We start from the raw sequence: 24,508 nt of genomic DNA on the forward strand, positions 1-24,508 counted from the left end.
TATCTATGGATCTTTAAGAACATTATTAAATTATTAACTGTGGATTTATCTATCAACAGAGTCATAATTTTCACATAGTCTGATATCATTTATTTATTTAATTTAAGTTCAGTTAGATCTCAGTGTGAATAGTATAGACTATGAAATTACATGTTATTAAATTAATTAAAAAAGTACAGTAAAGCATGGAACTATGATATTCTAGAATGAAAACAATAGTCTTGGACTCTTACCAGATAGAATTTATAAACAGAGAATTTCCAAAGAAGAGCAACACGTTACATTAAAAAGGACGGGCAGGTCGCTCAGACCTCTCCCACAACCTCACTTCAGGTGTGTACCTCATCCTGGATCTGAGTGACTTCCCAATGCAGCCCATTCTCCTCTCCAAGGAAGGAATAAATAGTTCAGAAAGCTTTGATACCGTCATCTATTTTTACTTTTATATGTGTATATCTGCAGTAGCAAATATTTTGTTCCTTAAAGTAAGTACTAGTCAGACATTCTAACTCATTATTTAATGGATTTAGTTCTTTCTTAAATAGTGTAGGATTCCATATTTATGCTGTTGTACTGCTGATTACTGAAGGATACAGAGACTTTGCAAATACTGAGATGTAAATAAAATTTGTGCTGTTTGGGTACAGTGGAAGAACATGTACTAAAGTATCTTTTGCTCAGTAATTCACTCCCCGCACCTCATGGTCAAGTGCATATTTACTAAGCCATGTAACAATACTGTTTACATCATTGAAACATTATGAACAAATAATCAGCAGAAACACAGACTGGATTCAGGACAAATGTCAACTGTTGCAACAAAATATTCCCCAACTAACAGTTTATAGAGAAATAGGCTCTGTGCCACCAGCATTCGGTTGCTGTGTCTGTGGATAGCCTATGGGTGTACTAGTGTCACCAGTAACATCAGTGCTGATACTGAAACAGAGCTAATGGAAACAGTTTTGCTGTAGAGGGCAGAGTACATCACCATCAGTTACATCACAAGAGGTGTGTCCTCTGGGCAGAGCCACCTACCATTGTATGTACATAAATAAGCATGTGCCACCTTAGCTGGCCTCGCTTGGGTCTCACTAGCATTTCAGACATAGCATTGTCATGGCTTGCTATTCTATGACAGCCTCTGTGCACCATTTGCTTATAATTTAGATGTTCATTCATATTTTTGTCTGTGCACTACTTATGATAACCAGATACCTTAATGGATTCTCTTTTGATAACACTTATTCAGTGATTTTATCATTGTATTTCAAGCACTGTACTGCACACAGGTTTCTCTATGTATGAGTATTCAGTGTAGCTGCCAATCATATGTTACTGATTAACTGTCCCCACAGTTATATCAGAGGTGTTAAGGGCTTTCGATATTCACCTGTGATAAACAAGGAAAGTAGCGTCATGGGTTTTCATGTGCAGAACAGCTTAAAGCTCATGTAGTCCCCCCTGGATAAAACAGTGCAGAAACAATACATCAGGCATTTTTCACATTCTTAGAACATCAACAGCAACTGGCATGTCAAGGAAAACACTATAAACTGTAACAACAGCACATGTCACAACAATGACAATCCCAACAGCAGCAGGTAGACCTATTCGTCAAGCTGCAGCAAACTTAGACATTTACTTCACTATTTCACATGCCACTTCTACTGTCTGCACGTTTTGACCACTCTTAAAGGAGGTTGGGATTCATAGTTGCACCATCTGTGGCAACATTTTGCCACCTTCAAGCTAACATATGGTGAAGCTCAAAAATCATTTTCTTCATATAGGCCAAACCCTGAGATCTTCAGTCTTCTTTACAAACTTGCACCCTTAGCTGATACTGTAGATTTATCTTTAAATGAAATATGTAACAAGTTAAGCACATACTTATGTAGTTGAAGCAATGTTGTGGTGTCTTAAATGAAATTGCACTAGCTTTCACAGCAACTAGTGCAGACTTTACCATTATTGATTGCAGTTCGTGGTGGCTAAGACACAAATGCGAGTTTGTGTGTTTTAGTATTATCAGTAATTTGATACGAATACATTAATACATGCTATAGTACTATGCCTGGCTCTAGGAAAGGAAATACAGCAAGAAGCATTGAAATCTACAGGATCTTCTTTAAATTACATATTCAAAAGCTCACAACCATTTTAAGTCATTTGAAATAGTAACTAACAGATAATGTACAGTTTAGAAACTGCAAAATATCAGAAATCTGTATTATAGTTCATCAGAATATGTAAAACCAGGAATAACCTAACTTTCCTTTTACTAGTCAGGACAGTAAATGGATAGTATGGTTAGCACAAGGTGACAGCAGCCAAACATAGTGAAGCAGCCAGACTCTTGTGAGCAGGAAAACTTCTACTCAGCATTGTGTCCACTATGGCACAAATAAGATTCAGTTTTGCTACAAAACCCACCATGCTCTGACTATATTAAGTCATAGTACTACCTCTTGCCCACTCTGCAAAGTGATGCACAGTTACTGCAAGAAGAAAGCTCATATAGCCACTATATGACAGTCACAAAGGAAAACACAAGCTCAGAAATACAGGTCTATTGGCATAAACATCAACATTATTGTTATTATTATTAAGTATTTTCTAGACTCTCAGTCATTGTCAAAACTATACTTGTTAATTTTCGTTTTCAACCAGGAAGTCAGATTTCAAATGGACATAGGAACATAGACAAATTTAACATGGAGTGGAAATAAATATTTATTTGATCATAAATGGACAGAAAAAAATCAGCTTTTTTCAGTAACCTAAACTTTTATTTGTATGATCTGATGGCAATTTTTGGTTATGGGCCACAAAACCGTGGACACAATAATAAAGAAACCTCTGTGTAACACAACAGTGGCAGCATAATGAGTGTCACCCATTTTTCATAGCATCATTTGAAACCTGAAAATCACTGTGTACAAATATACATTTTTTGTGGGTACCCCATTTATGGTCTTCACGTATATTACCAGGAATTAAATTGTGTGAGGTGGCAGTATGTTAATTACAAGAACTTAAAACAAAATAAGGTAGGATGCTTGCAGTTACTTTGGAGAGCACTGATTGATTCCTTTTTGCAAAATTGTTTCACTGAGAAAGATCGTAACATGAATGTCAGAATGATGGATATCAAAAGTATTCACAGTTCTGCACAATTGTCTAACTAAGAAAATACCAGCATTTAGAATATAAGAACAATTTTTTGGCTGGAGTGAAGAGTTGCTAGCAAGTAGAACACGGCATTTAATTCTCAACAGAGAGAAATCTTCGGACATATTCTGTGAGTGTGCTTTCTTGGAAGACTCAAGCAATATATTGCTTCCTCCTAAGTATATCTCATAAGAAGGCCACAAAGGTAAAATTAGACAGATTTGAGCTCACTCAGAGGCTTACCAACAGTCATCCCTATGCACCATTTGTGACTGGAACAGATGAAGGAGAAATTATAGGGGTATACAAAGTATCATCCACAACCCACCATTAAGTGGTTTCTATATTTAATGCTTTGCCTTTCTAGAATTTTAGACATAAACTTAAACAAACATTTTTGGAGTGTGATTAGCTCCTCCTCAGAATATGTAATCCAACTACTCCTTGGGTGACAGATATTGAGAGTGTTCAACACAACTGATGTTCTGAACAAAGCATCCCACAAACAGAACTACTTGTTGATCAGTACTAATAATTCATATTTGCTACAATCATCTGGGGTTATGGCTGACCTGTCGTCTCGGGAGTCATAAAGCTGAAGTGTCTAGTGAAATACATTTGTTATTGGTCTACTTTTGAATTGTTGCATTTAATAAACCCATTACCTTGTACTCTAAAATTGTTTTCACTGTGCACACTGAAGTTTAGAAATTATAAGATAAAAATTATTTCATCATTTTATATGATGTACAGTTAATTGTTGTTGTTGTTGTTGTGGTCTTCAGTCCTGAGACTGGTTTGATGCAGCTCTCCATGCCACTCTATCCTGTGCAAGCTTCTTCATCTCCCAGTACCTACTGCAACCTACATCTTTCTGAATCTGCTTAGTGTATTCATCTCTTGGTCTCCCTCTACGATTTTTACCCTCTACGCTGCCCTCCAATACTAAATTGGTGATCCCTTGATGCCTCAGAACATGTCCTACCAACCGATCCCTTCTTCTAGTCAAGTTGTGCCACAAACTTCTCTTCTCCCCAATCCTATTCAATACTTCCTCATTAGTTATGTGATCTACCCATCTAATCCTCAGCATTCTTCTGTAGCACCACATTTCGAAAGCTTCTATTCTCTTCTTGTCCAAACTATTTATCGCCCATGTTCCACTTCCATACATGGCTACACTCCACACAAACACTTTCAGAAAAGACTTCCTGACACTTAAATCTATACTCGATGTTAACAAATTTCTCTTCTTCAGAAATGCTTTCCTTGCCATTGCCAGTCTACATTTTATATCCTCTCTACTTCGACCATCATCAGTTATTTTGCTCCCCAAATAGCAAAACTCCTTTACTACTTCAAGTGTCTCATTTCCTAATCTAATTACCTCAGCATAACCCGACTTAATTCGACTACATTCCATTATCCTCGTTTTGCTTTTGTTGATGTTCATCTTATATACTCCTCTCAAGACACTGTCCATTCCATTCAACTGCTCTTCCAAGTCCTTTGCTGTCTGTGACAGAACTACAATGTCATCGATGAACCTCAAAGTTTTTATTTCTTCTCCATGGATTTTAACACCTACTCCGAATTTTTCTTTTGTTTCCTTTACTGCCTGCTCAATGTACAGATTGAATAACATCGGATAGAGGCTACAACCCTGTCTTACTCTTTTCCCAACCACTGCTTCCCTTTCATGTCCCTCAACTCTTATAACTGCCATCTGGTTTCTGTACAAATTGTAAATAGCCTTTCGCTCCCTGTATTTTACCCCTGCCACCTTTAGAATTTGAAAGAGAGTATTCCAGTCAACATGGTCAAAAGCTTTCTCTAAGTCTACAAATGCTAGAAACGTAGGTTTGCCTTTCCTAAATCTTTCTTCTAAGATGAGTCGTAAGGTCAGTATTGCCTCACGTGTTCCAGTATTTCTACGGAATCCAAACTGATCTTCCCCGAGGTCGGCTTCTACCAGTTTTTCCATACGTCTGTAAAGAATTCATGTTACTATTTCGCAGCTATGGCTTATTAAACTGATTGTTCAGTAATTTTCACAACTGTCAACACCTGCTTTCTTTGGGATTGGAATTATTATATTCTTCTTGAAGTCTGCGGGTATTTCGCCTGTTTCATATATCTTGTTCACCAGATAGTAGAGTTTTGTCATGACTGGCTCTCCCAAGGCCGTCAGTAGTTCCAATGGAATGTTGTCTACTCCGGGGGCCTTGTTTCGACTCAGGTCTTTCAGTGCTCTGTCAAACTCTACTCGCAGTATCGTATCTCCCATTTCGTCTTCATCTACATCCTCTTCCATTTCCATAATATTGTCCTCAAGTACATCGCCCTTGTATAGACCCTCTATATACTCCTTCCACCTTTCTGCTTTCCCTTCTTTGCTTAGAACTGGGTTTCCATCTGAGCTCTTGATGTTCATACAAGTGGTTCTCTTTCCTCCAAAGGTCTCTTTAATTTTCCTGTAGGCTGTATCTATCTTACCCTAGTGAGATAAGCCTCTACATTCTTACATTTGTCCTCTAGCCATCCCTGCTTAGCCATTTTTGCACTTCCTGTCGATCTCATTTTTGAGACGTTTGTATTCCTTCTTGCCTGCTTCATTTATTGCATTTTTATATTTTCTCCTTTCATCAATTAAATTCAATATTTCTTCTGTTACCCAAGAATTTCTACTAGCCCTCGTCTTTATACCTACTTGATCCTCTGCTGCGTTCACTACTTCATCCCTCAAAGATACCCATTCTTCTTCTACTGTATTTCTTTCCCCCATTCCTGTCAATTGTTCCCTTATGCTCTCCCTGAAACTCTGTACAATCTCTGGTTCTTTCAGTTTATCCAGGTACCATCTCCTTAAATTCCCACCTTTTTGCAGTTTCTTCAGTTTTAATCTACAGGTCATAACCAATAGTTTGTGGTCAGAGTCCACATCTGCCCCTGGAAATGTTTTACAATTTAAAACCTGTTTCCTAAATCTCTGTCTTACCATTATATAATCTATCTGATACCTTTTAGTATCTCCAGGGTTCTTCCATGTATACAACATTCTTTCATGGTTCTTAAACCAAGTGTTAGCTATGATTAAGTTGTGCTCGGTGCAAAATTCTACCAGGCCAGGCGGCTTCCTCTTTCATTTCTTAGCCCCAATCCATATGCACCTACTACGTTTCTTTCTCTCCCTTTTCGTACACTCGAATTCCAGTCACCCATGACTATTAAATTTTCGTCTCCCTTCACTATCTGAATAATGTCTTTTATTCCATCATACATTTCTTCAATTTCTTCATCATCTGCAGAGCTAGTTGGCATATAAACTTGTACTACTGTAGTAGGTGTGGGCTTCGTATCTATCTTGGCCACAATAATGCGTTCACTATGCTGTTTGTAGTAGCTTACCTGCATTCCTATTTTCCTATTCATTATTAAACCTACTCCTGCATTACCCCTATTTGATTTTGTGTTTATAACACTGTAGTCACCTGACCAGAAGACTTGTTCCTCCTGCCGCCCAACTTCACTAATTCCCATTATATCTAACTTTAACCTATCCATTTCCTTTTTTAAATTTTCTAACCTACCTGCCCAATTAAGGGATCTGACATTCCACGCTCCGATCCGTAGAACGCCAGTTTTCTTTCTGCTGATAACGACATCCTCTTGAGTAGTCCCCGCCCGGCGATCCGAATGGGGGACTATTTTACCTCCGGAATATTTTACCCAAGAGGATGCCATCATCATTTAATCATACAGTAAAGCTGCATACCCTCAGGAAAAATTACGGCCGTAGTTTCCCCTTGCTTTCAGCCGTTCGCAGTACCAGCACAGCAAGGCCGTTTTGGTTATTGTTACAAGGCCAGATCAGTCAATCATCCAGACTGTTGCCCTTGCAACTACTGAAAAGGCTGCTGCCCCTCTTCAGGAACCACACGTTTGTCTGGCCTCTCAACAGATACTCCTCCGTTGTGGTTGTACCTACGGTACGGCTATCTGTATCGCTGAGGCACGCAAGCCTCCCCACCAATGGCAAGGTCCATGGTTCATGGGGGGGGGGGGGGGGGGGAGGGTACAGTTAATTATGCTTTAGAAATTTACAGTATTAAAGACAAACGAGAAACATTATATACTATAACTAAATATGAATAAGTCTACTCTACTAAAGAAAGAAGTTATCTTTACCTGCTGTTTTCCACCACCAGTTTGCTAGTTGTGAGAATGTCTTGGAAGCCTTCAGATCTACTCATACACCAGTAGAGGTCTACTTATAAGTGTTTTTTGTAGTAGGAACTAGACCTACTGCCACTGGCATTCTTCACCAAATCAGTGAAATTAATGCATGGTTCCTGTTGTAAAGTCTATGATAAGTTAATATCACACAGTAAATACTGCTTGCATTTTAGAAATAAATAAAGCTATCAAAATACTTTAAAGATACTAAATTCAAATCCATTGCTCAGTTCTGAGGTAAATGTTCAGCTGTCATCCACTGCACTTGCCTGCAGCTGTTGGCATTTCAGTAGATGATGACAATGGCCCTGAATGGTCATGACACTGTGTTTGATGCAAGCAAAGCAGGTACTCCAGCACAACGTGTTGTATCCCCCAGCATTTCTGCAAGTGCCATTCCATTAATTCCATCGTAATTCACTCTTTTTGTTTGTCTGATACTGAAATTGGGCATGTTATGTGTTCAAACTCTGTCTTACAGGTTGTTGTGACATCCAAAGAAGCATTTTCTTTGCAGTTAATTAGAAATGGCATCTACTGTGTTATTCACAACTTCTTATAATTCTGGGTAATTGACTATAATATTTAATCAATATTTTCATTCCACCTGTGGCTTGTATCTGTTTTACAGGGAACAGTAGAATACTACATAATCTGGGAAACCATCCATTCTAGATTCATGTACTCTTTTGTGATTCTCAAGAGGTGCTCAGGATAAGGATCATACACAGTCAGCAGGTCAGCCATGCCTTGATATTGAAGTTGTCTGAGTAACAGTCTAGATCACAATTTATTTATTTTTGATGATGGGTTTCAAGAAGTATAGATTATTTTTATTTTATTTTTTATTTTTATTTTACACATCTAGTTTTGTAAGACCAAACTGAGGAGCATATCTCCATGGTCATAGCACAAGTCAGAACAGGAAATTAACATAGATAAAATAAAACATAGATGAATCCTTTGCAGATGACAAGCTGTGTGTATACGTTACCATAATTCACAATTAACACAGAAATTAGCTTAATGTTTTATGAGAACTCCCCATCAGAATAGGACTGATGCATGAGCAAATGCTTCTGTTTGGACTTGAATTTTCTTAATCATGGTAGCTTTCTGAAAATGGATACAGCAGAATACTGCATGCCTTTGCACAAGAGTCAAGGAGGTGCAATCCAAATGCAGATTGGATAGCTGCCTTATATTAACTGAGTGAAAGCAGTTAATTCTTGGAAGTAAGCTCATATTGTTAACAACAAATGACATTAAAGGAAATAGATATGGGATGCAAATGTCAGAATTCTCTAGACTCCTGAATAGGGGTCAGCACCCCAGGTTTGCAATCTTACACCACATATTGCTCCAACTGTCCATTTGTGAACCAAAAATACAATTTTTAAATGGGAAGAATTACTGCCTGTCATAGGCAAATGAAAATAATCATCTTAGTATGCGAAAAGCTGTGTAGCAGCTGTTGCATGTTGTCAACTCACTTGATGGTAAACAACAGTTGTTGCAACAACTGTTTAGTGTCAAATATGGACTTTAGTGGCTAAAACCTGTGATCAAAAATAAATAAACTGTGATCTGGAATGTATTATTCAGATGAAAGGAGAAGATAAGTGAAAATTTTATAAGCCCAATAAAGAGGTCTTAAACTTTCAAAGTACATTACAATGGGCTTATCTGATGTTACAGACACCTTCCTACAAGTCCATAAGCAGTGAGATATGTCGAAAGGGCAACTCTCAACTTGCAACTCAATCATTTATGGTAGCCACTTTGGTACAATGGAAATAAGAAGGAAATAGAATGTTCTTAATTTTGTGATGACCAATTACTACTATAGAATTTACAGATAGGCAGATATACAATATTATAGGGAAATTAACTTCCAAAATGGGGTGGCGGGGAGGGGGGTGGGGGGTGGGTGGAATATCTCCCTTAGTGTTTGACATGCAAAGACTGTTATCAATCTTGCGCAAAATCATCCCACTCATTTCTCCTCCCCATGGACCTTACTACACAAATTGTGATGCAGGACTGTACCTTTGATTCTCTGATTTAGTAATTATAAGCTACTTTTGGCTGAAGTAATTATATTGTCTTGTCATCCAACAAGGTAAACTCTCTCATTATATGTTCCTGCTCTTGCCGCCATTACTTTGTCTGGTCAACCACTTTGTTGTTTGGGTTCATCTACCAGATAGTGCACTATCCAAAAGAGAATCACCACAGTGAATCATTACATTTACATTATTAATTTATTTGCCATCATATGTAAGGTTTGCCATCTAGTGGCAATGGCAAACCATGCTAACTACTAAAGAAAAATTAGAGGTCCACTAAAATTCCAGATTTTGTGGTCATCAGTCTGAAGACTGGTTTGAAGCAGCTCATGACACTAGTCTTATCCTGTGCAAGTCTTTTTGCATCTGAATAACTACTACAATCTACATCAATCTGTACATACTAACTGTATTCATCTGCTTGTCTCCCTCTACAATTTTTACCCCTCCCCACCCTCCCACTTCCCTCCATTACTGAACTGATGATTTCTTGATGCCTCAGTTCAAATAAAACTTTAACTGTCACAGTCCTATGTGATGATGCTGACTGCTGTAGCTGAGGTCTCGATTTGGACCAGCTCTTGCATGCTTAATACTCTACTGTCCTCAGTGTGCAGATGCCGCTGTTGCTGAGAGGGAGTGGTTGTCTCCTGGAGTGACTCCCATATGTCATTACTCCCCCCCCCCCCCCCCCTCCCCAAACCTCTGCTTTGTCATTGTGTAGGGTGGATGCACGTGATGACGATGGTGGGAGGACTGAATGTGGATACAGATGAGGAGGCAGGGAGGGTAACTGTGGCTGATGGTGCCTCACTGCCTGCATCCAGGTATCCACCGTGAGGGCATCCAGGAACACCAACCAAAAAACCAGATGCAGGGTGACTGAATCCAGAACTGTAGACACTATGAATGGCTGGACAGAAAGGGGATCTTCTGGGATGCCCTTCCAGTGGCAGCTCATCCACAGATTCAATTTGGGCAGTTGGGTGGGTGTTGGCACTGGTGATATCAGTGGCAGCAGCAATGGAGTGTCCACTTCCATGGGCACCACAATGAATGGTATAAGCTGCAGCCGGCACAGAGATGGCTGCGACTGCAGATGAGGACCCCAGTGAGATGCTGGGTCTGTGGACAAACATTCTGTAGCAGAATCTCTGACATACTCGTATGGCTGGTGCAGTTGGTGCCACAGTAGCCCAGCAGAAGCATGAAAGATATAAGACATATGTGTGATCACTTTGGTAATCACTCCACACACCTACACAGTTTCTTGCCAAGGAATTTGTAAAAGACTGCATCCTGCAGCTGAAACTTTGCCCAACCTGGCAGAATGAATTGTTTCCATGGCGGTTACACAAGATGTAACAGAGAATGGTGCCTTTGACCATGTAACAATTCTACCAGCAATGCCCTGTCACATGGCAAGGAGCGATAGGAGGACAGGAAAGCTATCAATGCCTGGTCCTGTGCGTTGGAGTAACAGAGTTTCTCCATGTGACTTTTAAATGTTCAAATGAACCATTCAGCTCCATCATTAGACTGTAGATGAAAAGGTGCAGAGGCCACATAGTGTATTCCATTGGTGGCACAGAACTGTTGGAAATTGGTTGGCATGAATTATGGATCATTGTCCAAGACAATGACCTCAGGAAGACCTTCGAGACAAAAAATAGAAGACAAAGCAGATACTGTACTTGTAGTAGTGGTGATTGTCATGGAGACAACAAAAGGAAACTTACTGTAAACATCTACCACTAACAACCATAACATGTTCCAGAATGGACCTGTGAAATGAATATGAATGCTACCACAATCCAAGATGGACATGGCCGCTCAAAAAATGTTGTGGTGAAGCTGACTGATTTTCTTCACAAACTGCAATGAGTGATCATTTGCTGAATCTGAGTGTCCATGCCCTGCCAAGGACAATGATGACAGGCAAGTTGCTTCATGCAAACTACTCCCTAATGACCTTGGTAAATAAAGATAGGGACTGTGAAATGACAGCCCATGCATCATCATTCTCTGTATGCAATAGCACAACACCTGATCACATGGAAAGTGTGTGACAAGGCAAAAAATAACGTTATGCTGCTGGGTGGGGAATTTCTTTCAAACTGAATGGCCATCCATGGCACATATATTGCAAAACAACCTGAAGAGCTGCATCAGAAGCAGTTGCCTCAGTAACACACTGAAAGTTGAGTAGAAAAATTTGAAGACATCCAATATCCTGAGAACTGATCTGAAAACATGATTCTTCAGATGAAACAAATGCTTTGTCAGAACTGACCAGTAACTAAGACATGTCAGCATTCAGATGTTGGGTAGTAAGCCTCTATAATGACTCATTCTGATAATTAGTCAGTGTCAGAGCCCAATGTTGTGATTTTTGCATTGTCTGAGGGGGGACAGGCTTGGAGAAGCCAGTCAAAGGCTGATGATCTACTAGCAAATAGAACTTCTGACTGTACAAATACTGGTGGAATTTCATAACATCATAGATAACGGTGAGCATCTGTTTTTCAAGCTGACTGTATTTACTCCATGATTTGTTAACAGTTTTGGGAGCAAAAGCAATACGTATGTTGGAAGAGCCAATTTTATGGGAGAGTGCTGCTCTGATCCCGCAAGAAAATGCTCCATAGCTAACATGAGAGGCTTAGCTGGGTCGAAATGAATCAAACATATACGACTTAACAACGTCTCTTTCAGTTGCTGAAATGAGTTCTGGTATTATTTGGATCACACAAAAGGAACAATCATTCAGTGAAGCTGGTTTACCAGAGCAGCAATTTGCACAGTGTATAGAATAAATTTGAAATAATAGGTAAACATACTAATGACTGACTGTAGCTCTTTAATATTATGGAGCACTGGCAGATCTCTAATTTCAGCCAAAGGCAATGTAGTTGGATGCATACTCTGTGCATTTATTACATGACCAAAAAGTTAAATTTTTCCTGGAAGATGAAACACTTTTCCTTCTTGTATTTTAAGCCAGCTGCAGAAAGAACTTGGAACAGACAGACTAAATTTCCTAAATTTTCAATAGGTGTATGACATGTGATGACAATATGATCCAGATAGTTAGTACAAGAGAAGACTTTTGCTGTTAACTGTTCCAGGAATCATTGAAAAATGTGGAAGCTGAAGCACTTTGAAACTGGAACAAACCTAAGTGAGTGTTTATCACAAAGCATTGCTTGGAATGTTTGTCCAGCAGTAACTCTACATATGCATTTCCCAAATCTATCTCTGAAGTGTATCTGTCCTGCCCTAGTCTGTCCATCAATTCCTCCAGATGGGGAAAAGAATTCACTACTATTTGTGGGTTTGCTGTTGCCTTAAAGTTCTCACACAAATGTAAACCACCTGTAGGCTTCTTCAGAATGCCCAAGGGTGATGCTGATTGGCTTGCAGAAACAGGTTTGGTAAAACTATTTTCTTGCCGTCTGTGCAATTCCTGAGCATCTTGCTCGCATATTGAATGGGGGACAGGTAGTTCATGAAAAAGTCACTGCTATGCACTGTCTTTCATAGTGATGTGTAATTCAGAGTCTTTTGCTCTCCCTATATCTTGTTCAAATAGTTCCCTGTACTTACTATGTAAGTCTGAAATGTTAGTGTGAGCTACAGAAACACTGATTTGTTATACACTGTTCTGAACACAAAACTGAACAAATTAGATAAATCAGAACCAAAAATATCTGCACTTTTTTGAAAGTGATTACACAAAGAGAAACACACTTTGTTACTCTCTGAAAAGTTGCTAGCAAAATACGCTAACAAAGGACTGGAATTTCTTGTCCATTGTAGTCAGACAAAATAGAAGTAGGCAGCTTGAGAGGTGAGCTACCGATTCTGACATAAGTTTCATTATTTATCAGGGAAACAGAAGCACCAGTGGAATTTTAATTTAATTTTCCTATTTGCCACTATTAAATGAACAAAACTTTTGTTCCCCTGGCTGCATATTCCAGAGCAAGAGTTACACGATATCGAAGTACTTGGGTTGGTTTGCACCTGAGCATCTACTAGCACGATCACAGCTGTTGGTTTTTTCCTTGCCTGCTATGTATGCACACAGTCTGAATATGATCTTCACATCTACACTGAAAGCAACTAGCTTTACGTCTCAGACAACCTTTCTAATCATATGTCGAAAAACACTGAGGGCACGGTTTTCTCTCAGAGATTTCTAACACGCTCTGTGTACTACAAGACTGAAAGTTTTACTTTTTCTGTTCTTACTGTTTTACTGTTTGTCTGAGCTCAGTTCTGAGCCACCTGATCACTATTATGTACATGAGACTGAGTATCTGGTGCACTATGAACAAAGGAAATACCTGGAGCCTCAAAATCAATCTCTGTTGACTCCACAATTGTTTGAGATTCCACTCTTTACAGTACTGTTTTTAAATTAGAGTCAAACATGAAACCATGCATCAGATACATCCTGTGTAATGCCATCATGCAACATTACTTTACTATAGTTAATTCCACACAAATATTTAAACTTGAAGTGCCTGGTGAAACCTTTGAGTTTCGGTGTCCACTGTTTGACTGTCTGACGACATGCCTGCTTCAGAAGAAAAAATTTAAACCATGCAGCTGTTACATGGATTTGACTCTCATCATAATCATCTAGCAATTTCATAAACCATTATATGTGGCTTTCTTGGGAACAGTTTTGGCATACAAATTCACTCAGAGGTTATACCCCGCAGGACCAACCCTGGACAAAAGCATTGTGCCCCATAACTGTTATTTTGTAGATGGTGAAGTGTGCCTCTAATTACACCCTGAAGTCCAACCATTCTTTGTCCTGACAATGGTATGGGTACAATTCTGGAGCAGCTACCGATGGCACTGCTGCTTGTTTTTTGAGTAGTTACATCAATTGACTGACAGTGAGCAGCAGGCATTCTATCTGCTGCACCTGAAACTGTGCAGTTTTGGTTAGAGACATTTTCTGTGGCAGCTCAGACGTGTTGAAATGGCAACAAAATTTACTAAAAAGATATGCACAACAGGCAGACCAGCTGATGTGAATTATAAGTCAGTTAAATGCTGGAAATTGTCACTATTTGCTGTAACCAGGTGAAACTACTTTGTCTAGCCACAACTGTGGGTTCTTTGATTGCTCTGGAAGAAGGTCCATTACACTAGAACACATGAAATATTAGTTCACATTAAAGAATAAAAGATTTATTTAACTTTGATACACTTCTTTTTGCCATGGGAGTACTGGATAATTTAAAATTGTCATTGCCTAACGGAACATCACTTGATGCATTCATTAACAAACTGTTCTCTTGCAGTTCAATTTTCAACATTAAGGGCATTAAGGGCACTACAAGTTCATCTGAAACTTGAACTGTCACTGTCCTACTCGATAATGACGACTGCTAAGGTCGAGGTCTCAAACTGGGAGAGCTCTTGAATGCTCAATACTGTGTTGACCTCAGTGCAAGAGTGCTGTTGGTGCTAAGAGGGAGGTGTGGTCTACTGGATGCTACCATAGATTGCAGTGAGTCCTCACTAATGTTTGTGGTATTGAATTGCATTGCCAACTTTGGTGTGGTACCATGATCTCTGGACGATACCACACCTTTCTTTTAATCAAGGTGTGTCATGAAATTTCTTTTTCCCCCTATTTGAGTGAATACCTCCTCATTAATTACACAATCTACTTAGCATTCTTCTACAGCATCACATTTAAAAAGTTTTTATTCTCTTCTTGCCTTAACTGCTAAGCATCCAATTTTCACTTTGGCACAGGGCTCCACTCCAGACAAACACTTTCAGAAAAGACTCCCTAACACTTAAATTTGTATTTGATGTCAGAAAATTGCTCGTTTTCAGAAATACTTTTCTTACTATAGCCAGTCTACATTTTATATCCTCTTTACTGCTGCCATCATAAGTTACTTTGCTGTCCAAACAACAAAACTCAATCTACTACTTTGTCTCATTTCCTAATCTAATTCCCTCAGCATCGCCTGATTTAATTTGACTCCAATACCCTTGTTTTACTTTTGTTGATATTCATCTTGTAACCTCTTTTCAAGCGCTATTCCTTCTGTTAAATTGTTCATCCAAGCTGTTTGCTGTCTCTATGTGCTCAAGTTGTCCAGCAACATGTCACCAGCCTAAAATTTAAACACTCTGATGAACATGTAGGTGCAGTGACAGTGGACTATGAGAGATTCGTCCTCCTGACCTTGTGGGTGCTCCCATTCAAAGTACCTCAAGAAGTGGTCCTCAGAGAAGCAAGCCGCAGAGAAGTGGAAAACAATTATAACCTACCCAGTGTTAAATGGCACCCAGCAGATCAAAATTGAGCTGACGAAACACATTCCATTACATTTGATGATTCCTCTACATCTACATTTACGTGATTACTCTGCTATTCATAATAAGTAGAGGGTTCAATGAACCACCTCCAAGCTCTCTCTCTACTGTTGCACTCTTGCACAGCATGCAGGAAAAACAAGCACTTAAATTTTTCTGAGCACGCTCTGATTTCTCTTACTTTATTGTGGTGATCATTTCTCCCTATGTAGGTGGGTTCCAACAGAATTTTTTCACAGTCAGAGGAGAAAACTGGTGACTGAAATTTCATGTGAAGATCCCGTCGCAGTGTAAAACACCTTTGTTTTAATGCTTGCCACTCCAATTCATGTATCATGTCTGTGGCACTATCTCCCCTATTTCACAATAATGCAAAATGAGCTGCCATTCTTTGAACTTTTTTGATGTAATCTGTCACTCCCACCTGATGTGGGTACTACACTGCACAGCAATACTCCAGGATAGGGCTGACAAGCATGGTGTAAGCAGTCTCTTTAGTAGACTTGTTGCAACTTCTAAGTGTTGTGCCATCATCATGTACAATAGCCAACCACAACCATGCACAAGATATGGCCGGGAAGGACATGTCTGGTCGGAATGTTTACACCAATGTCTGATTCAGACACTACTGAGTGAAGCGACCCTGGCATTGATGCTCATGTCCCTAGTCATTACCTGCGCATTGGTGGCATGGAACCCTGCCATACCACTCCAGCACATGAATGAAGCCTCTTCAACATCACTCACTGCAGCACAACACACTGATGAGATCACCTCTGGGTCACCCCCAGTGTTTTTATCAGGATCATCCAATCTGAGGACCATGACGTAAGACATATGTCGTGCTGACTTCTGCCTTTATCCAGATGGGTACGCCATCAGATGATGGGTGACCACATTCTGATTTGGAACAACACATCAGGAAAAAGTGGTAACCACAGAAGAGCAAGGAATGATGTCGAACACCCTCCGACAATGCCCTCCTTCAGATGTCCTCGCGAGATGACAACCGGATGTCTGACAGGGACCTCCCGTATTGTGTCCAATGAAACAGTGTGGCCAGTCCTGGCACCCCTTCTGTGGCAGATCCTCTCTCAATCCAGAACATGTACTTAGTGTAGGCAGTATATGAGGACAATGGATCCTCCCCCCCCCCCTCCCCCAGCTTTTGTCGTAGCACTCGCTTCACCCACTCCAAGAGTACATGACTGTCAAATGTCTCCAACGTCAGCATCCTAGGCCCATGACATTGAAGACGGAATGGATCGGCTTACCAGCGTGTCTGAGTCGGTGCACTCCATGGAGATGCCTGACCTGGTGGGCTTCCATAAGGAATTCTGCATCAACTGCAAGGGACTGTACACAACAATATTTTGTCACCACAATGAATCTCACCACCATCTGTGCTCCAGACAAACTGGTCGTGTTTTGAGACACCATATACACTGCAGATGTTGATATTGCACTACTACAGGAAGTGTTGGTCGCTGACTTCCAAGTGCCCACTGGGCACACTGCCCATATTTTTCATGCCTCTGACACTGGTAGTGGCGTCTCCATCCTCCTACACGATGTGCTCCGTGCTGAGGACTTCATATACCTCCCCAATGCATGGGGTATGGCACTTGTCCTATTTGGCTCTAGCCGCTGTCATGACCAACATACATTTTTGTCAAGGAGGTCACACCACTCTTTACAGGTCCACAAGACAATTTGGTGCTCAGAAGGGACTCCAACTTGACACAAGGAACTGCTGGCCAACTCCTGCAGTATTCATCTTGGCCAGCTCTCTCTGTGGTCATCGATCACCTACCACTCATTGACACCTGGATGCATCTACCTCATCAGCTCCCTTGCTGATGGCATCCACCATGCAGAAGTCTGGCCCATGGCCTTTTCAGACCATGAAGTATACATCTGCAATGTCACTCTCCTCCAACAGTGTGTGCGATATAGTCTTGCTCTGTTGAAATTCAATGTCGCCCACATGACGATCCCAGACTGTCACTGTATGGTCAAGGATGCATGAGCATGATACCACAGTCATCCCAATGCCTATGACTCCCCTTATCTTGATGGCTCTCCTGTGCAAAGATAACCCTCCGTCAAACATTGATGAGTTATGGCAAGAAAGTCAAGGCATGGCAAACTGATACCTTGCACTTTCAATTCTCCATTCTTCATGACTGTGAGACGATGTCTTTCTCAACAGCTCAGGAGATGATGGCACGTCAAACAAAGGTACACTTCTCCTTGATTATGCACTGTCATCTAGAAGGAACTGTAGTCTGATCTTGAACCTCTAGTTGTATATCTCTAGAATATCTGTTAATGTACCACATCCTCCAGGACAGACAATGACAATGCTGGGCTCTGATCCGTTCCCTCACTGATGCACAAGGCCACCAGCATGATGTGCAAGAAACCATCAGTTGTGCTCTTCACAATCATTTCACCAGATTGTATGCAGCTGTATCGCAGTCTACTGAACTGATCGCAGAGGTTGCACAACTTACTATGAGCACTTTCCAGTGAAGGTAGTGCATGAACTCTAGAAAGATGTGACCATAGATGAAGTACTCAATGCTATCAAGGTGGTATCTGATAACAGATCCCCTGGAACTGATTATACCCCAATCAAACTTTACAAAAGTTTAAATTCTTTGTTGGCTTCCCCATGGACAACCATGGCACAAGAACTGATGTCCCTGATGACCATAGTCCCTAATGCCTTTCTCAAGGCATCATTATGTCCATTCACAAACTGCATGAGTGATCGAGGGTCCATGATTATTGACCAATCACAGCTATATAAAAATATTTAGATGGCTGCTGGCATAATGAATCAAGAAGGCCACACATTACATCACATCCTGTGACCAGACTTCCCTAGGAGGCAACAACAATATCCATACAGCCCTTTGCCATTACCGAGACATGACAGCATTTACTCATCATCAACATCTCCCCGGTTCCTTGGCATTGGTGGACTTTAGCCAGGCCTTTGACCATGTTGACCACTCCCATTTACAGACAGTCCTTCAGCATATGTGTTTCTCCGGCAGTATTGTCATGATAGTTTTGCACCTTTTGACTGGCATGACCTCCAAAATCATGTACAGCAGTCACCTCATATCACCCTTGGTCGTACCATGATCTGTGTGGCAAGGCTGCCCCCTTTCTATGATTTTATATGCTTAAGGGACTGCGCCAATATTTGGACGGTATGATGTTGCATGGGTACCATTTCTGTTGCAACACCTATGCAGATGACCTAGTCCTTTATTTGCACAGTGAGAATGAAGTTTGAGCAGCCCTGACCTGGGTGGCAACTTACAGTGAGGTATCAGGCTGCTCTCTTAATGTGTCCAAAGCCAAGGTTTTGCTCATTGGTGAGGGCCTACCAGAGAGAAACGTCAGCCCCCTTAGCATCGCCGCCATCATTCAGTGTCTTGGAACTGAATTCACAGCCAATCTCTGTCTCTCAATGGCTATTAATGGTAGGTGTTTGCTACAGACCATCAGAGCAAGCCTTGCAGATCACCAGCTATGAGCCCTCAACATTATCCAATGTGCGCAATATGTGAATATTTATCATGCCTCCCATATACCATACGTGGCTCAGTTATTAATAGTCCAAACTCTCCTTGTCTGATGTTTGTTGATGGCAGTGGGCTCTTTTGTCAACTCAAGGATGTTATTCAAAGTGCAATATGACTCCCACAGGACAGTGGTGGGGTAGAACTAATACATGTGCTGACCAGAGTCACAGTGCTGTACATCAGGTCCTAACTAAAACTCTGGCACCATTGTCCACAGCACCTCATTGGACTCCCATTCCAAGACTTTATGCCAGTCTCTTTGCCTGCCCCAATTTTGGTATTGATCAATCCATTCCCCTTCATCATATCTGACAATTTTTCATGGACTTTAATTATGTGTACTGGTTTTTAAACAGTTTACAAAGTGTTGCAACAGTGCAACCTCACCAAAATTAAGTATCCCCTGTATATGTGGCAGCATATATGGAAAGCAGTCCATGCACAGTGTGGCGTCGCAACTAGTGCGAGCGCACAGTTTTCTATCAAATATTTACTGTGAAATGTAGACAGACTGTAAAGTAGCCATCAGATTAGCATATGTGCTGTAGCGGGCAGATTACCGGTGTCCGTTCGTCTGACGTCACGACCATATGGCATGTCTGTACCGTGAGAATGTAAGACCTGTGCGCTAACTAGCCGCGTGTATAACGTGGAACTTTCATCTTTAATAACTTCTAACTGAGGAACCTGAGGAAATTAAGAGTTAATATACTAGTTTCTGTTATGAATAAAAATAAGTCATCCAAATTTGAGCTTTGAAACCTGCATATTTTGGAAATTAGAAAAATCTTACAGAAAACGCAAATTTCTACAATTTTCGAGTCTAAATAAATACCAGTATGTATAGATCACCTTCAGTGACCATCCAACTATGAAACAAAATCACCTTCCGTGCTTTTGTATTTATTTTGAGAATTTTACTTTTAGAAATTCACCTATAACTTTGTTAAAACCATAAATGTTTTGAATTTTTGTGAACAGTTATTTTATATGAGTAGGTGAGAGTGAATGAGTGTGCCTGAGTGAATGAAAGAGGGACATTCGCCATTCTTTGCAAGTGTATAAAATCTAGGTTGGAACTCGCAAGTGTTCAGACGATGTAACCGTGGGAACAGAGTCGCCAGTGGTTCCCCATCTTAGTGAATGTCGGATGTCCAAGAGTGTATGGTATTGTACAAGCAGCCAGAACGTTCGCGAGTATTTAAATAATTTCTGGAAATAAAGTAAAGTCTAGTTTTCCTTTCGGTTTGTTAAATTATACAGTAAATTTTGTGTAACAAGAAATCATGACGTAAATGATTCAGAAGTCATGACTGGTGCGTGCTAGATTTTGGCGCGAGGCGCACCCAAAGAGTTAATTCTGATTGGCTGTGTGATGTGTGAGCCAATGAGATGCGAGGACGGTTAGCAGACTAGGAGAGTGAGTCGCGAGTGGATGAGGAGTCGCGAAGGAACTGTGATCGAGAAGAGACATGCTTGATGTGTCCTCGCGAATAATGTGTAAAATGAAGTCATAAAACGGCTTCATCGGTTCGGTACTGTGCGATTTGAGACTGGAAGAGTCCAGTAACGCGTAGTGTGAGTTTGAGCGAGTTGTGACTTTTCGTTCCGCGAAAGACGCGAGTAACTTTAATAATTAAAAGCGTGGCGGTACTTCGTAAACTTTTACTAAGTGCTTATGGCGAGCATTAACGTTAAAAAACGAACTATTATTGAACATCGACTGCAAACGTGTATGTTAGAAAATCGTCTGTGTTGCAGTTAAGTAAATTCCGTAACTTTGAAAGCTAATTCTGGCGGGGTTTGAGTGTGGATAGAATTGTGAACTGAACTTTCTTCAAACGTAGATTAGCGGGCTGATGATCAGGCTTAAAGACGATAAAGAGCTTAAATAGAATTACCAACTTCGCGTTCTCGTTTGAGTAAACAATTACTACCATTCCAATAACTCAATTTATTTAGGAAGATTGCTCATAGATTGTATTTCAGCAAACATGTATCGCGGCCTCCGGTGAGCGGCTATTAAATTGCAGTTTCTTCAACACTGCTTTTCTGCAATTTTTCCAGTAGCTGCTATCAGGAGAGGCGAGTGCAGCAACTACCTAAGAAACGAGGTAGGTGGATTTTCTTTCAGGGAAAGGAAACTGCGCGATAAGAGCCTGACCCGTCGCAAGTGGTGCATCGGCCGGGAAATAAAAATAGTAAATTCCAGTGAATTTCAAAAAAAGCAGTAGTGACAATTACCGGACAATACAGAAGTGCTCGCTATGTGTAGGAACTGTGTAGCGTACAAATTGATATCGCCACGTGAATAGGAAGGACAGTGAAAGTGTCCGTGAACTGTAATGTGTTGTACGGAACGGAAGAATTTTTCGGTGACTACGCGCCGATTGGAATAGCAGTCTACGACGGCGTCTGGCAGACGACGAGCTACGGAGACTACGCAGAGGCGACGACAGCAGTGGCAGTTGGCAGCGCTGATTCGAGCGGGGGCCCGGAAACTGGTACAGCATTGCAGTGTATGGTGAACGGACCCGCAGTTTCATCTAGCAGCAACGCAGCACGCCGAAGCACAAAGTTAAGTACAGTGCTTTTGAAAACTTTGTGTGTTTGTGGAGTCAAACTGAGAAAAATGGCTGAGTTTCAACCAAGTGACAAAAAGGCGGAACTAAGTTGTGATAGTGGGATGGAGACAGGGGAAAATGACCCCATGAATTTTAGTTTAGACGTGTCTCAACCCAATTTCAGTAGTAGTTTGACTGATTCATCCTATGTTAATTATAGTTTGGAGTCAGATCCAAATATGTCAGTGCCCAGTGAGTTACAGTTACCCATGCCGGTAGTTAATGTTAATAGGGACATTGTATCAGCAAATGAGGGGGCGAAGGATAATGTCGCCAGTATGCTGATGAATCTATTAACTAAGATGAACGTGTTGGATTCCAATATGTCAAGTAAGATGGATTCCAGTATATCAAAATTGGAAACTAATATGTCAAGTAAAATGGATTCAAAAATGTCTAAATTAGGATCTGATTTAAGTAATGAGATGACTAAAATGGGCGCTGATTTAGATTCCAAAATATCCGATCTCAGAGACTGTTGGAAGCAAGATTTAGCAGTGCTCAGTAGTAAAGTAAATGTTGAAATACAGCAGGTTAAACTAGAATGTACAGAAAATATTGTTCAAGTGCAAAGTGAATTGACGACACGAATCGCACAGGTTACTGAGGATCAACAGCAATTTAAATCCCATGTTGATGCAGAATTAGATAAAGTATGTGAGCACATAAAAGTGGTAGAGAATTCCAATGAAATTAATCATGCCGCCTTAGAATGTAAAGTAAATGATACCAAAATTCGGTGTGAGAAACTTGGAGAGCAAGTTGTAAATAAGGTCAATAATTTAGAGACTCACATAAGCCATTTCAGTGAAAGTGTGAATGAGCAACTTTGTGGGCATGAATGCAGACTAACCAAAGTAGAACAGTGTGTTTCTAACCATAGTGGTAGTATAATTTCCAGTGGAATAATTGAATCTACCGAGGTTGCGTATGTTACCCACAGACAGTTTTTAAAATTTGACCCAAGTAAGAACATGCACCCCAGAGAATTTTGGAACGATTTTGAAGACGTTTTGCCGAAAGTATGGAGCGATAAACAAAAGATAGGCTTTATCACTTCAAATTTGATGGGAGAGGCCAGAGTATGGGGGAATTTAGCCTCTGAAAAATACGCGAAATTGTCAGAATTTAAATTAGCGTTCTTTGAGGAATACTGGGGAAAGAGAAAGCAGATGGATGTTCTTAATCGGTTCTGGTCGGGAGAGAAGTATGACCCCAAGAGAGAGGGCATCAAACGATTTGTTCAAAGGTGGGTAACAACTCTGTCCTACCTTAGTAATAAGTTAGAAACAGAACAGATCATATTAGGGGTAGAAAATAAGCTACCGTGGAACTGGAAAACTAAGATCATATCTGCGCCCCGAGATAACATTGACAAGTTCGTACAGTATTTAGAAAGGGTTGAATCCGTCCAAAAAGAAGAAGAAAACATGAGGAGGGAGCATCGCACGCCTGCTAGGCAGAATGACAATCGCGCGGATGTAAACATTAATAGGATGGGTGTTCAGAGAGGCGGCGGATACCGTGGCAGTTCACGTGGTAGAGGAAGAACATATGTTAACAGGTTCAATGAACGCGAGCAGTATGACAGCGGCCGACAGATGTCAGGAGGTGAGGCGGTCAGCTGGAGGCATAGTGATGACGCACCGCGCTCGGAAAACCATTAATTGTCTACGAGTGTGCTGGCGATCGTAGGCAACAGCGTTTAAAGTTAAATCCGCTGGCAAAACCATTCATAAGAAAGCAGCCTGAACGACCACCTAACATAAATGTTGTTGCTACAAAATTTAGGGAGGATAACGTAAAACAGACAGAGATAGTAGCTTTAAGTCAAGTGGAGGTTAATGAACCAATTAACTGTAAGAATAATCATAAGAAGCCACTTATTGAAGAACTAAGTACTAGTTATAAGGGTAATAATCAGAAAGACATTATGCACAGTAAAACTAATGAAGAGCTGTCGGATAGGGGTGAGAACAGTAATAATGGCAGGGTTGTGACTGTGCTTGATAAGATAATTGATGTTGTAGATAGTTACGAAGAAGAGGATAGATTAGAGGAGGAGGTAGAGGTTAATGACGACGCCTTGGATAGGGTCGTAGAAAAGGAGGTTAATGAGAAAGAGGGGGAAACATTGGAAAAATGTTTTGACTTAGCAATAGTGGATAGGCTAATAGGAGCTGCCACTAGAATTGAGGGTGATAATAAGCATGAAATAAACCCTGTAAGTGTGAATGTGATTGCCACCCAAAAGACAGGCTTCGAAAGGAGAGAAATTGTGCAAGATTTATTGGAGGAAGCAGAACCCAAAATAAATAAAGAGTACTTAGGGCAACCGATAGTAGAGCTAAGAGTATTAAATGAACCAGTTAAATGTTTGATAGATACTGGATCGGAAGTCTGTGCAGTATCCCAGAACTTGGTAAATGAACTCCCTAACAGTAAA

The sequence above is a fragment of the Schistocerca gregaria genome, chromosome X (genome assembly GCF_023897955.1).
Source record: "Schistocerca gregaria isolate iqSchGreg1 chromosome X, iqSchGreg1.2, whole genome shotgun sequence".
Lineage (NCBI taxonomy): Eukaryota > Metazoa > Arthropoda > Insecta > Orthoptera > Acrididae > Schistocerca > Schistocerca gregaria.